This window comes from Rhinoraja longicauda, chromosome 9, assembly GCF_053455715.1.
Source record: "Rhinoraja longicauda isolate Sanriku21f chromosome 9, sRhiLon1.1, whole genome shotgun sequence".
NCBI lineage: Eukaryota > Metazoa > Chordata > Chondrichthyes > Rajiformes > Arhynchobatidae > Rhinoraja > Rhinoraja longicauda.
This window is the reverse complement of record NC_135961.1, coordinates 39,514,148-39,529,699: the sequence shown is the minus strand read 5'-3', so window position 1 is coordinate 39,529,699 and position 15,552 is coordinate 39,514,148. Positions and strand designations below refer to the sequence as shown.

Genomic DNA, 15,552 nt, shown 5'->3' with positions numbered 1-15,552 from the left:
ATTGGTGGAGTTGTTGAAAAAACAGTTTAATCCATAGCCGAGCAAGATTGCCCGGAGGTTTAACATTTAATTCACAACCAAACTCTTAAAGATACCAAGGGACAAATTAATGTACATGATCTATGGTTGATTTGTTATCAAAGGTAAATGCAACCTTTGAAAGAAGCGGAATCATCAAGTAATACTTCCAAAGTTTGAAATTAGACTCTATGGAATAGTGTGCATTGGGACATTTTTCAAAACACATTATTCTGAAGCAAACAAAACGGCTCTCACAATGAGGTAGGGACAGGGGGATAGAGCAAGCGCATGTTTCCTGAATTCAGGTTCCAGCAAGAAAAGGCTCACATAGTTTAAAAGTCCACATTGCCAGGGCCTGTATGAAAAAGTATAAGCCCGAGCAAACGAAATGAAAACAAGAAACCAAAGCGCACTCAAAATTTCCAATGTTACCACTTTTTCCCCACTTAGAAGAAGCAGGAACCGTAGAGGAGATGCTCATAATGTTAAATGTAAAGGTGGCTTATTTAACAAAATTGGAAACACTGGCTGTTGTCATAAATATGTAGATGAAAGCACTGAAGTGGTCGGAGTTGCTGACAGACAGTGGAATACCAAAAAACAGACAAAAAGATTACCATTAGTGGATGGTAGAGACTTTGGATCAAACCTGTGGGGAAGAGACTGCCTGAAAAAATCCTCCTAGATTGAAGGCACATTTATCATGTTAAGACAGATGAGGCTGGGACATTACAGCAGATGCTGGGGGGATATAGAGGTTTTCAATGAAGAGTTGAGCACACTGAAGGTCATGCAATCCAAAAATCATTCTGATCCCAGTGTCTCACTACTGTTCTTCAAGCAAAGGTTAGTACTTGATGTAATGAAACCAAATTTGGAGGCAGGAATTGCTAGTCTGCTGATGTGGTGATGTAATGCTTCTCTATTTAATAGATAGATAACTTTATCTTGTATTCACATCACCATAGTGTTGGTGCTGTGATGTTGAATCAAATATAATATAGTTCTGTAAAGCCAGTAAGTAGTATCTCCCATTTGAAAAGTCAAAAAGTCCAGAAGGTTGAGCATTGCAGAGTGAAAATCAGCTGGAGGGTTGAGCTGCCAGAATTGAAGTGTAGCCTTCACTTCACCATTTGCACAGACCACAAACCCCAAACTTTCCCGTTGCATAATCTGAAGTCAGAGCCTCAGATAATTTGCCCAAGAGTTCAAAGATGCAGTCTGAATGAGAGAGCAAATAAATATGTGACCTTTAACAAAGCAGGAAAATACCTGGAAAACGCAGCTTTTTAAATAATCTTCTGGTACCAGAAACAAATACTGGTAAAGGAATACGGGCCCATATGCTAATAATAGATCATCAAACATTGTGCAAATCAGATAATGGACAGCAAAAGATCTTGTACTGCAAGTGGAAGCTGGACACTCTACCAAAAAAAACTCCAGCATATTTGAAAGATTTTGTTGAACATTGCAAGATCCTTGTTTCAAAACTGTACTGCAAGATTGTAGATGTTAAACTAAGGAAAGGGAGGGGAGGGGGGCATGGGAAGAGTAATGCAATGATGTCTAATAGTCAGTTCTCTTCCTAGCCAATGGGGTCATTGTGCATTAGGGATTATACAGTGTGGCTGTCTGATCTTTTGATATGCCATTTTGTTCACTGTTAGGATTGCAGTTGGCAGACGTTCTGGCTCAGCAGACTTGCAAACTACAAATAAAACTGTCAAAAGGTTAAAACTCATCCTCCTCCTTTTGTTATATTACATTGCTCTCCTGAAATTTTGTATTGCATCGCTGCACACAATTACTTGTCGCGCTGCACAAACATTTAGCAGTTTGCTGAATTCTCAATATTTCAGGAGTTTTCTCCACCGATTCAATCGTACCTCAGATGTTCCTCACTAAGTGGTTCTTTGGCTTTTTAATAATTGCTATACTTCAAAACAAAAATTCCAATTTTGTTTCTTACTCAATGATATATTGTATTTCAGACAAATCCACTTAGAATGGAATGGTAGGAAGTAGCTTTGGAAAAGTGGTAAGAAATTCGCTGGCACCGAAGGAAGCAGACCTAGGGAAAATGATGCAATCTGCAAAGGAAATGAGTAAACAGGCAAATACAGGAAGCAACTGTAGTCTGAACACAGCAAAAAGGGAAATGGGATATAGAGGAAGGGAACCAATGAAGCATTTAACAATGTGACCAGGGTTAAAAAGCCTACAATCCATTCCAACATTAAAAAAACAAATTATTGAAATTCAGCAGTCTTAAACATTTCCATGAAAACCAAAAACAAGGGCAGGTTCTTTGCCCCCAAATCCATTGACCACATGAGGATCAAAATATCAATTGATCTGACTGTAATACATAATATTTGTGTATCACAAAATTCACAACCTCCAAAAAAGTGTGCTCATCACAGTCTTTTCTCAATGACAGGCTGCCATAATTGTATATTTTTGCAGTTTACCGTGGTGCTCCACAATGGTCTGGCATAGGTACCAAACTATTCAAATTTCATATATTAATTTTACTCAGATAGAAAGTTGTTATTAGACTGGATATAATTCAAATATATTAGCTAGTGGTGAGGATAATTGTAGTCTTCAGGATGGCAGACAGAATAACAAAATGGACAGAGGTGCAGAGACAAATGCAGTAATGCACAACTGGGAAATTAATTTGGAACAATAGTAAAAGCAAGAATCATCCATTTGGTTCCTTGAGGATGCTCTGCCACACTTAGCTGATCTTTTATCCAAGTTTTCCTGCTCTATAGCCATATCCTTGATTTTTGTAACCTCCAGGAATCTACCATTCTCCCTTGAATGAATTCAACGATAAACCCAAGAGATTTGTAAACATTCATTAACTTTTTGAGGAAGAAATCTCTCCTTAATTAAGCCCTAAATAGCCTCCCAATGATACTAAGACTGATCCTGGTTCTAGACTCCAGGGCCAGGGGAAGCATTTTAGCTACATCCAGCATGTCGAGCTCTAAAACAAAGTTTTTAAGTTCCAATGGTCTCTTCTCATTGTTCTAAACCAGGGGGCCTCCAAACTTTTCAGCATAAGGGCCACATTATATATTTGGCACATTTTTGCGGGCCATAGGAAAAAATAAAAATGTCAGTTTTATAAATTTAATGAGGTTTACATGGCAACAAATAAATAATATTCAATTTTTTAAAAGAGCTTGAAATATTGGAACATATATATATATCGTAGATATACAATTATTTATAAAACTGAAAAAATACAGTGACCACCAGTGGGCATGAAGACAGTATAGAAATATCATATGATATAATGGGGGAATGACCACAGGTGGGCACTCCGCTAAGAAATCATTAAAGATTAAAATTATTATTAAGTCGGCAGCTGCATATAAACCCTCAACTTGATAGCCTACCTGATGTGCAAGTTCGGAAATTGCCGAGATCGGCCCTGAAGACCGGAGAACCGAGGAGGAGGGAACTGCTGGCGACGACGGACACGATGAGTGGGCCAGTAGGAGAGGGGTAATGCCTCCAGCACCTGCAAGGTCGGCTGCAGAAGGCGTTTCCCCGGGACACAGAGGTGGTCGGTCGGGTGAGGAGAGGGACGTCGATCAATGGGCCGAGCCACTCGAGGGCGATGGAGGAGGCCCTGCAGCAGCCTGGGGCTCGCCTGGATCGGGAGCCGCTCCAGTACGTCCAGTGCGCGGACCCGACTCTGGACTTTTGTAAACAACGCCAAAATATGGTGGTGACTCGTGCATGTGTGATCTATGCTAAAATAATTCCACTGTGCAGTGCACACGTGACAATAAACAACCATTCATATAGGCCGCTAAAAAAAAAGTTCCCACGCTACCACAGAACCCGCAGCACGAACGTGCTTGCTGCAGGCCGGATAAAATCTCGTGGCGGGCGGGATGTGGCCCGCGGGCCACAGTTTGGAGACCGCTGTTCTAAACTGTAAATAATATGAGCCTACTCTAACCAGTTTCTCCTCGCATGGCAAACATGCCATCTCACAAACATGCCATCTCCAGTCTTGCAAATCTTTGCTGAACTCCCTCAATGGCAAGTCCATTAATTAAGGCAAGCAGACCAAAACTATACGTAATACTTCACAGTGGTCTTATCAACCCAGCCTAATTATGAGTTGCAAATGCAATTTGCGTTAATTCCTAGGTCATTTCAAACGTCAAGATTAAAAAGTACCATTTAAAAAGTACATTGCTATTTTGTTTTGTGTGCTAGCTTGATATTTTTCCATGTTATATTGCTTCTGGCATGTTCGTGCCCACTGACTCAGATTCCTCCTTCCTCTTTTGGGATTTTTACAACTCCTTCCAATTCACTGTTGCATACAGTTTGATATTATAAATGGCAACACTTTTGAAAGTGCAGAAAATAGTCGCACCATGGGCCTTTGTCCAACATGGCTATTCATTCAAATAGTGGCGAGCAAAATGGAGCAATTGTTCACCAAAGATGTAGGTTCCTGTGACTCCATGATCTCAGACAGATTATTACAGATCTTGAATTTGAAGTGGAAACTTTAAAAGACACCCGATTCTTCCCGTCACTCCGCACTGTTCAGACCGCCCAATCAGACACTGTTCCATGCCCAATTTAAGTTAACTTCCAATGATTGGCAATAACACAATTATATCACATAGCAGTCTTTCAGCTATAACACTCCACCACATATCTTTTTATTATTTCCTTATTTGTATTTCTGAGCAAAAATGATGAGAGAACAAGTATGGCCACAAAGTGCTGGAGTAACTCAGCGGGTCAAGCAGCATCCCTGGAGAACACGGAAGGGTGACATTTCAGGTTTGGACCCTTCTTCTGACTGATTGTAAAGAGGGGAGGGGGAGAAGAAAGCTGGTTCTCGGCTGGTGTGTTCTTTAATAAGCAAAGGTGGAACTTTGATCATTTTCCAGACCCATGCATGCTTAATAGAATACATAAATATACAATTGTGCAATCTGAGAAATTCAAACTCTTACCTCAGTACTTAGTAACCTGCCCCCTGTGGGTTCTATGTTGAAAAGTGCAAGGCAGTCAGTGAAGTGGTGATTAAGTAAATAGTGATTGATTCAATGACAGACGTTTTGATCTAACAGTTGATGGAGTAACCACAACAGATAAACCAACAGACAAATGGATGGTGGTAGCCTATCTATGATTGCTTTGGTCATCATCCAAAAGAAACTAAATCTTAGTTGAATATATGCTAATCTCCCAACGTTCAGCAATGGCATGATTAACTAAAGAGGGTCAGGACAGGCAGCTTGATTGATGCTCCTAGTTACAGGATTTTCAGGTGAGATAGAGAGAGGAAGGCAATATTGGATAAAGAAACAATCATAACCCGTGAATGGGTTATGTTACTTTGGAAGGATCTTCAAATGAGGATATATGGGTTGAACTAAAGGATTTTATATAGGTTTTATACAGTTTGGTATGTACAATAGATCTCCAAACACTCTAACAACCAGCAAACATGTAATTAAATTTCTGACAAGTGTAAAAGAAATATCCTTTTTAACAGGGGATTACATTAAAAAAATATATTAACTGGAATTTGTTATGGACATTACAGAATTATAAAATACATGCAGGAGGGCTTCCTTAGCCAGGTCGTAGCAAGTCCAACAAGAAGGAATTCCAGATGCAGTTTAAGGGAATTAAGCTGCGAAGATAGATGTATGAAATAATTGATTTTTTTACTGTGCTTAACTTCACAAATTGTTATACTAAGCATATAGGACAAAATAGTTGCAAAGTTATAATATGAGTAAGGACAATTTTATTAGGCCAAGGTGAAAGTTTGCAAAAGTGGAGTGGATATAGCCATTTGGAGGTTAATCATTCTCAGCGATTCGAACAGGAGATTCTATAGATTCCGCTAAACATATTCTCACCTTGGGAAAAGATTGGATTTCCAAATCTGGAGTTCTGTGGATGGGAAGGGGCATAGAGAGTAATATAAGGCAAAAAAAGTACAGTTATATGAGCACTTACTACAATGGAACGCCTAGAAGGGTATCAGAAGTGTAAGAGTGAAATTAAGGAGAGCAGGAACCAGGAAGTTTTTAATATAAACTGCATTACCATTTCCAACAATTTCCAAAGCTGCATTATTTTATCATAGAGGAGCTTTAGATTTTATGACACAAATGGTGACCAAGGGTTTATGATTTTGCGTTACTACTACAATGTTAAAGTTAATAACTTGACCAATTGCAATAATGTTCGGTCTAATGCCGAATGGCCTACTCCTGCACCTATAGGTCTATTGTCTAAAATAATAGACTAACAATCCCATTTGAAAAATAACTTGAGATATGATACAGCAAAGAAAGTTACTCATGGCATTACTTTCCTACAGCATACCATACTAGATCGGGAAAATTAGAAGGGAAGAATGAATTCATGGAGAGTACAATCATCAGGAAGTAGTGCTGAGCAATTGTTGTAGCAGCAGGCTGATGGTGGCAGCTCATCATAATTGCTTTTGGGCAAAGTCCTGATAATCTGAAGTATGAACAAAAAGGATAGTGGAAGAAAGCCTGACGAATGATAGTTGGGACAGGCCAGATATGAAAAGACATAAAATGTGAAATAAGGATAGAAGAGTTGCGAATTGTAAAGGCAATGGAAGGAATATAGGTGGAGGTGGGGGTGGGGGGGGAAGAAATGAGCGCGAGTTCAGTTGGGGCAAACGGAAGAGAGGGGAGGAAGGGGATTGCTTGTAGGATAGATACCTAAGATTGGTGAATTCAATGTTTATACCGTTAGTTTGTAAGCTACCCAAGCAGAATATGGAGGCGGCCCAGGACAGAAAGGTCAATATCCTTGTCTCATAATTTCTCTTTTCATCCCTGGCCTTCGTCCAACCATCTGCCAATTAACAACCACCCCCCCCCCCCCCCCCCCTCCCCACCCCACCATCTTCATCATGGCTCCTGAAATCTTCTCTCTTGCCTCCCTCAATAACCTGGGATAGATCTTATGCCCTGGGGATTTATTCACCTTTTTGCTTTTCAAGAGATGCGACACAATCTCCACCTTGATCTCAAACCACTTGAGCATATTAGTATACCCCACATTGATTTCATTCTTCATCATGTCCTTCTTTTAAATGATTTTATGGTGATAGATAACTGTAAAGTGTTATTAATCGACAAAGGAATTTAGACTGAAAAAAGGGGCAAGGCTGCCACCCTTTCAGGGTTACCAGGAATTAAAAGATTATCCTGCAGGGTCCTGGCGTGAGCCATTACAGGAAAATGACTAATATTTTGCTTTAATGAAAAAAATATTTGAACCCTAGTGATTGCTGTTGCTTTGAACGGTTATCCAACTTTTTTGGATGAACTAGCAGGATGTGAAAATCTGATGAGGAGGTTAGAGCATGTTATTACTGTTAGAGGATAAATGCTGAGTTGCAGAAATAACAGATTGTACTTAGACTGCAGAGAAATAATGTCATTAAACCCTCACCACATTGCCCACTGGCCTGTAATAACCTCTTCTGGAAATGAAGGTCCAAAAGATAATCTAGGAGATGAAAGGGCCTCAGGCGATTTACTGCCGAGTCCCTATCCCCCTCTTCCAAACACCCTAATAGTCTTTGATAACTCACCACTGTAAAAGGCTTTTGAACTATTCTAAATGTCTCTGTAAAATACATTTAAAGACAATTAATGAATTGTCTTTTTCAAGATAATTGAATAAGACAATTAATTGTCTTATTGTCAAGATTCAAGTTATTATCGGTTGACTACATCTGAAAGTACAAAACAAATTGAGCCATGAATGGCTGCAGCTTGGTTTGACCCAATGATGGAAATGAGGGTACAGCTGATATGGATTTGGAAAAAGCCCATGTTAGCTGGATTTTTACCAGAGAAGTTACTCCAGATAAGTCAGCACACAAATATTTACATTTTTACTTAAAATATAATCATAATAAAATGCACTTTAAAGTTCTGCCAAAGAGAAATGAATATTTGAGTGTCTTTTTATTGAAAATAACTCAGATGGAAGAGTTGTAATTATTTAAATGCAGAAGCATTGTAAACACACTTACAATACAGAGTAACCCCAGAATAGTCAAGGATGTGGGTGAAATTTACCCAAGTTTTAAAAGACAAGTCCTTTGCTCAGCACTTTCAGTTCTACAACTTCATCACAATGTCAGCATTTCAAACAATTTCAGCTGGCTGAAAAAAAACCTTTCTGGGTTGATAATTATAGGTTTCCTCTGCGGCCAGCCACTGCTGCTTCAATTTCAGTCTGCATGCTGCTGGTTTTAAGAGGAGAACATTCGAATGTTTTGGAAAACTGCCAACATTACTGGGTTGCTATGTTGGCAAGATAGTCAACTGACCAGAACAGTTTAGGCTGCACACATCAGATTTCCTGCGGGCTGTAATCAATCACTCTCTTTAACACCAGAGCCACTAAAATCAATTTGATGCTAGTTACCATACCAGGCACTCTACTGCGCATGACACAAAGCTGGGTGGCAGTGTGAGCTGCGAGGAAGATGCTATGAGGCTGCGGGGTGACTTGGATAGATTGGGTGAGTGGGCAGATGCATGGCAGATGCAGTATGATGTGGATAAATGTGAGGTTATCCACTTTGGTAGCAAGAACAGGAAGGCAGATTATTACCTGAATGGTGTCAGATTAGGAAAAGGGGAGGTGCAACAAGACCAGGGTGTGTTGTACATCAGTCACTGAAAGTATGCATGCAGATACAGCAGGCAGTTAAGGAAGCTAATGGCTTGTTGGCCTTCATTGTGAGAGGATTTAAGTTTATAAGCAAGGAGGTCCTACTGCAGTTGTACAGGGCCCTGGTGAGACCACACCTGGAGTATTGTGTGCAATTTTGGTCTCCTAGTTTGAGGAAGGACATTATTGCTATTGAGGGAGTGCAGCGTAGGTTCCCCTGGTTAATTCCCGGGATGGCGGGACTGACATATGATGAAAGAATAGGTCGACTGGGCTTGTATTCACTGGAATTTGGAAGGATGAGAGGGGATCTTAAAGAAACATATAAAATTCTTAAAGGATTGGACAGGCTAGATGCAGGAAAAATGTTCCCGATGTTGGGGGAGTTCAGAACCAGGGGTCACAGTTTAAGAATAAGGGTTAGGCCATTTAGGACTGAGATGAGGAAAAACGTTTTCACCCAGAGAGTTGTGAATCTGTGGAATTCTCTGCCACAGAGGGCAGTGGAGGCCAATTCACTGAATGTTTTTGCGAGTTAGATTTAGCTCTTGGGGCTAAAGAAATCAGGGGAAATAGAGAAAAAGCAGGAGCGGGGTACTGATTTTAGATGATCAGACATGATCATATTGAATGGTGGTGCTGGCTCGAAGAGCCGAATGGCCTACTCCTGCACCTATTTTTTTTCCCTCTCTAAATAACTGGGGTCCCAGCACCGAGCCTTGCGGCACCCCACTAGTCAATGCCTGCCATTCTGAAAAGGACCCATTAATTCTTCCTCTTTGCTTCCTGTCTGCCAACCAGTTCTCTATCCATGTAAATACCCTACTCCCAATACCTTGTGTGGGATCTTGTCAAGGGCTTTTTGAAAGTCCAGATACAACACATCCACTAGCTCTCCCTTATCCATTCTACTTGTTACAACCTAAGAAAATTCCAAAAGATTAGTCAAGCATGATTTCCCGTTCAAAAATCCGCGCTGACTTTGATCGATCCTGTCGCTGCTTTCCAAATGCGCTGCTATTACATCTTTAATAATCGACTCAAGCATCTTTCCCACTAGCGATGCAAGGCTAACTGGTCTATAATTCCCAATTTTCTCTCTCCCTCCTTTCTTAAAAAGTGGAGTTCAATTTGCTTTAGGTCAGATAGCACCTCTGGAGAAAAGGAATAAGTGATGTTTCAGGTTGAGACCCTTCTTCAGCAGTTCCTTCCCACACATGAGTCAAATTAACCAGATTATTCTAGATTAATTTGAAGAGACCAGTACATTAACCAGTTACAAAAATGCAGCAACATGAACCCTGTATAAATTTTCTGCTGATTGGCCAAAAGGTAACATTAAAAAAAAACCTCACAAAGATCATGGAGTTTTGAGTATCCCACCCAGGACATTAGAACTAGCTACTCGAGGTATGGCAAAAGTTTATAAGACAATGAACATTCAAGTATACTTTTGAAAAGATACAAACACTTCAACTGTGATTATAAAAGGAGTAGCAGCATTAATTACTGAAATGCTATAATGGTCTCTAATGATGACAAATTAGAAATTCAATTTTTTAGTTACAACATTAAGGCGCTTCATTAAAATAAAAATCACTTGAATTCCTTTAAACTCAAGGCAGAGCACAGAACTGAATTTTACATTGCAATTTTTGTTCTTATCTACAATGGTTAGCATATGTATTGTGGCGCATATTATGAAGGGTCATACATCAAGATGACTGCATCCACTTGCATAAATCTGGAACAGTTTAATAATTAAACCACACCAAGCATTTTCAGAGTTATAATAGTTCAATATTTTTTTTCATGATTGCGCATGATAATGTGAGAACTGATAGGGCTAACTCCACAAATCCACAGGCCACTTCTAATCTTCAAAGGTTGAAATTTGCACCTTACTGATCTTTTATAAATGCAATATGGAAGCGGCCAGCGAAGTCTCTGCAAATGTACAGCATAATGAATTTGCTGTAAGCTACGACTGTATGATGTCATGTCCCATGTACATTTTTTTTCTGATATTACACAAACAGCAGTTGAGAGGAATTCCACAATGATAGCTCTGGTCCAAACCAGCAATTTTAAAAGTATTTAGTAGCTCTAAAACACCCCAAAATAGCTTGAACTTCGTATGTGATGAAGGTGCACATATGTCACAACGCCTTTTCGGTGGCCTTGATCACATCTAATTTACTAGTTCACTTTATGTAAGATCTGGAGTATGGCATTTAACCTCTCAAGCCTAATCAGCACTGTATCAGATCAGGTCTAATTCATGACCATACCCTTGTCCTGTTAATTTTTAAAAAAAACGCCAATGCCTTAATTAAACTTTACTGGATCATCAGTCCAGGACCTGGATGACAAGATACATCACTACTATCACATATGTATCTGTAATTAAACTTCTCATTGTCAAAGCACTAAACGTCACACTCCTGTGACAGATGAGAATATTTCCCTTTATATTAATGTGAACTTAGCATGATTCCGTTTGTTGTAGTCTACTGGATTGCTCTATTGCCATCAGAGAACTCAACAACATTATTTTAGAATGGGACATTGATAGAATATAAAAGATCTACTAAAAACAAGAATTACTTCCAGTTTTCACTGTGCACTACAGCATTTGTAATACCACCTGTTTGCAGAAGATTGACTTCTTGTATCGGAGGATTGGGACTGTGAAGCCAGATACCGAAGTACAGTTAATTCATATAGTGGAAGAGAAACCACAAGCTACAAATAAAAGTCATCTTTTCCAGGTCACTTCCGAATCCATAAATAGATGTTTGATGTAACTGTTTCAAGAAAAACACCTCCGGACCCAAGTGGGGTGCAGGGACCAGTTCAATATGGCACTGGAAGATTTGACATTGCATTCTTAGGTACCAGTCTGACAAAGAAAACTGTGCACTCAAGTGCATGAACTATCTATAGCTTTCAACTGCAAGCAATTATTCATTCATAATTACAAATGAACCATTCATCTGGTCACGACAGACGTCCAATTTTACTCTGCACTAGCTCCGAAATATACTGTTCAATTAATCTTCCAAAAACCACAAGGATCGTAACCATGGTCATGTTTTTGATAATGCGTCACATTATAAAAAGTGGTCTCATTTTAATTAGGTAAAATTCATTTACAACCACCACTTGTCTAGTTTCAACGTACAACAAGTTAGTTACAGAGAGATAATTTAATAAATTGACCATAATAATTAGGATGCTGACAAACATTTCTGGTGATTATATTTTACAGATTATGAATATTCTGTAATATATAAACTATTATTCAAAATCCACGACTGTCAGAAAATATACTATGCCTTTATATTTCAAAATAGATGTGATTTCTTCTTTTCCTACCTCTCTAAAAGCAAACACCTTAACTTTACAATGTGTCAACCTTTCCAACGGTATCCATTTTAAACATTTTTAGACTTATTGCTTTTATTCTGAGTATTATTCTGGGTCAGAAACAAACTCAGTAATAAAGGCTAATGTTTTTATCCTTGAAATGCCACAGAACAAGAGACTTGGCTGTAGATTGGCACAAAAGTGCAATTAGACTGCTCCTAAACCGATACATTTGGCAGATATCCAAAAGTGATTTGAGCCACTTTGTAAAACAAAACATTCTGAAGAGTTTGTTCAAACATTTGGCACTTTTGGCAGTTGCTATGCCTATTATTGTACCATGCCTTTCAATGATATAATTATCTCAAACAAACGGATCTTCGGAAGATTCCCATACTTTGGAATGATTGAAGGGCAGGTGGCAAAATTAATTGGCATACTGCCAATTTTCAGTTCTTGTCTGGATTAAGTTCATAGCCAGAAATGATGCCTGAAATACCTCTATGCTCCACTGACATATTAGGAAATCAGGTAGACCAGAGTTAACATCTACATACTAACTGTTTGTTTGTTTGTTCCTGAACTACAGCCAAAACGGTACACGATAGCGTGGCAATTTTAGGCCCACCTTACTCACCGTCGTCTCTTTGGTGCTAATGGAAGAAGTTTCATTGAAACCGGTGTTATATTTTAAAAGTTATTCACATTAATGTTTAAATCTATCTCCTAGGGAGGGAGGGGGAAGGGGGGGAGGAAGGGGGTGGAGGGAGGGAGGTGGTTGAGGGGGATGGAGTGGGGGAGGAGAAGGGGATGGGGTGGTAAGTGGAGGGGAGAGGGGAGGGGGAGGAGAGGATGGGGAGGGGGGTGGGGAGGAGGGTGGGGGAGGGGAGGAGGGTGGGGGGAGGGGGTGGGGAGGAGGGTGGGGGAGGGGGAGTGGAGAGTGGAGGGAGGGGGAGGGAAGGAGGGAGGGAGGGAGGGAGGGAAGGAGGGAGGGAGGGAGGGAGGGAGGGAGGGAGGGAGGGAGGGAGGGAGGGAGGGAGGGAGGGAGGGAGGGAGGGAGGGAGGGAGGGAGGGAGGGAGGGAGGGAGGGAGGGAGGGAGGGAGGGAGGGAGGGAGGGAGGGAGGGAGGGAGGGAGGGAGGGAGGGAGGGAGGGAGGGAGGGAGGGAGGGAGGGAGGGAGGGAGAGAGGGGGGGGAGGGAGGGGGAGAGGGGAGGAGGGAGTGGGGGGGGGGAGAGGGGAGGAGGAGAGGGTGCTGCACAATGCAGGAGAGGTTTGGGCCCAACAGGTCCACTTGGTCTAGTAATTCCTAACAGACACATACCGGGAACAGTTTCAAAGAATGCGTTTATCAATTCTTTTTAAAAAAAACTCATTGTGGCTCTAATTAATAATGGAGAATAAAGGATATTGAAAAGTTCAAGATTTTCATTTAGACTATTTCTCTCGCAAACTGACCACTTCCTAAGGTTCTTATTGAGAAATTTAACCAGAACCAAATAGACTGATGAGTGTAGCAGCAAGGCTCCAAAAATAGATTTATTCATTGGTCCTCCCAAGTCCTCAATCAGGTGACGTTTTCAGCACCTGTTGGTGACCTGGGTTAAAGGTTACCTTATGCTGGAGCTTAGGTAGAGTGTAGGAGCCTGGGAAAACATGCTGGCTGAGCAGTTCTATTGTTTGGGGACAAGGGATGGGGTGGATTGAAAACTGTCATGGCATATGGGTCAGGGATCAATGGTTGAGGAGGGTAGGTCAAGAAACGGGGATAAGCGAATGGAATAAGTATCAAAATTTTCTGTAGGGTCATAGAGGGTAGAAAAAAGATTTATATAAAGTGGGGTGGAAGAATGAGGGACAAAAAGAATTGAGAGATTGGCATTTTCAAATGGTGGATGAGGGGGTCATAAAAAGGGTAAATTCCAGAGAACAACATTTAACGTTAGGTACTGGAAGAATTACATTTTCAATGCAAGAGGTCAGGTACTGAGCAACTTCTACAGTTCTGGCAGCGGGCAAATGTTTCTGATAACCAAGGGCATTAAATAAAGTCATACAGCATGGAAACGTGCTCTTTGCTGACCGAGATGCCTGATGTAAACTATCCCATGTACTTGCATTTGGCCCATATCCATCTAAACCCTTTGTTTAGATGTAAACAAATTTAAATGTGCCCAACGGCTTTTAAATATTACTAGACCAAGTGGACCCATTGGGCCCAAACCTCTCCTGCATTGGTGCAGCACCTCCCCCCCTCCCCCTCCCCTCCCCGCCCCCCACTCCATCCCCCTCAACCTCCCATATCCTCCCTCCTCCCCCTTCCCTCCCTATCTATGGCCCTCATGATTTTATATGTTAAATGTATAAGATTGACTCCAGAAAATCACCCCTCACTCTCCTGCGCTCCATGGAATGATGCCCTGGCCTGCCCATCCTCTCCCTATAGCTCAAACCTCAAGTCCTGGCAACAATCTCATAAATCTTCTCTGCACTCTTTCAGGCTTAATGGCATATTTCCTACAGCAGGGTGACCAGAAATAAACAAAATATTCCAAGCGAGTCCTCACCAACATCTTGTATAACTGTAACATATTGTCCCAATACCCAATTTCCTGTCTCATGAAGGCCCGAGTGTCAAATGCCTTTTTCACCACCCTTATCTACCAGCATACCATTTTCAGGGAATGATGTACTTGTACTCCTAGATCCCTCTGCTCTACAATACTCCCCAATGCTCTGCGAAACACTGAAGGTCCTGCGTAGGAAAGAACTGAAGAAGGGTCTCGACCCGAAACATCGCCCATTCCTTCTCTCCAGAGATGCTGCCTGTCCTGCTGAGTTACTCCAGCATTTTGTGTCTACTGAAGGTCCTGCCCTGGTTTCACTTTCCAAAGATAACATCTCACACATCTGAATTAAACTCCAATTACTGTTCTTCAGCCTACTTACCCACCTGATCAAGAGGCTTATTTGAATTTTGATAGCCATCTTCACCATCTACAATACCATCCACTTTAATGTCACCTGCAAACTTACTAATCATGCATTGTACATTCTCATCCACATTGTTGAAATAGATAACAAACATCAATGGGCCTGGGGCAACCACTCATCATTCGCCTCCAGTCTGAAGGACAAACTTCCACCCTCTATTTTCTACTATGAATTCTGTATCCAGTTGGCTGGCTCTCCCTTGATCTCATGCGATCTAACCCTCCGTAATAGTTTATCGTGCAGAACTTTGTGGGAAGTCCATATAGACTATGTCTATGGTCCTGCCCTCATCAACCTTCTTAGTTACTTCTTTAAAAAACATCAGTTCTTCCCTGGCACAATGCAGAATATAACAGATCTATCTGAATGACCCCTTAACATGGTTTATAGGGAGAACCTGACAACAAAGAAAGGGTTGTAGCTCT

General features: G+C 40.9%; 1 protein-coding gene across 4 annotated transcripts in view; it reads right to left on the bottom strand.

Moving 5' to 3' along the window:
* The window catches only part of LOC144596637 (KH domain-containing RNA-binding protein QKI), a 339,874-nt gene that overhangs the window by 165,747 nt on the left and 158,575 nt on the right, over nt 1-15,552 (bottom strand). The gene's annotated exons all lie outside the window — the stretch shown is intronic.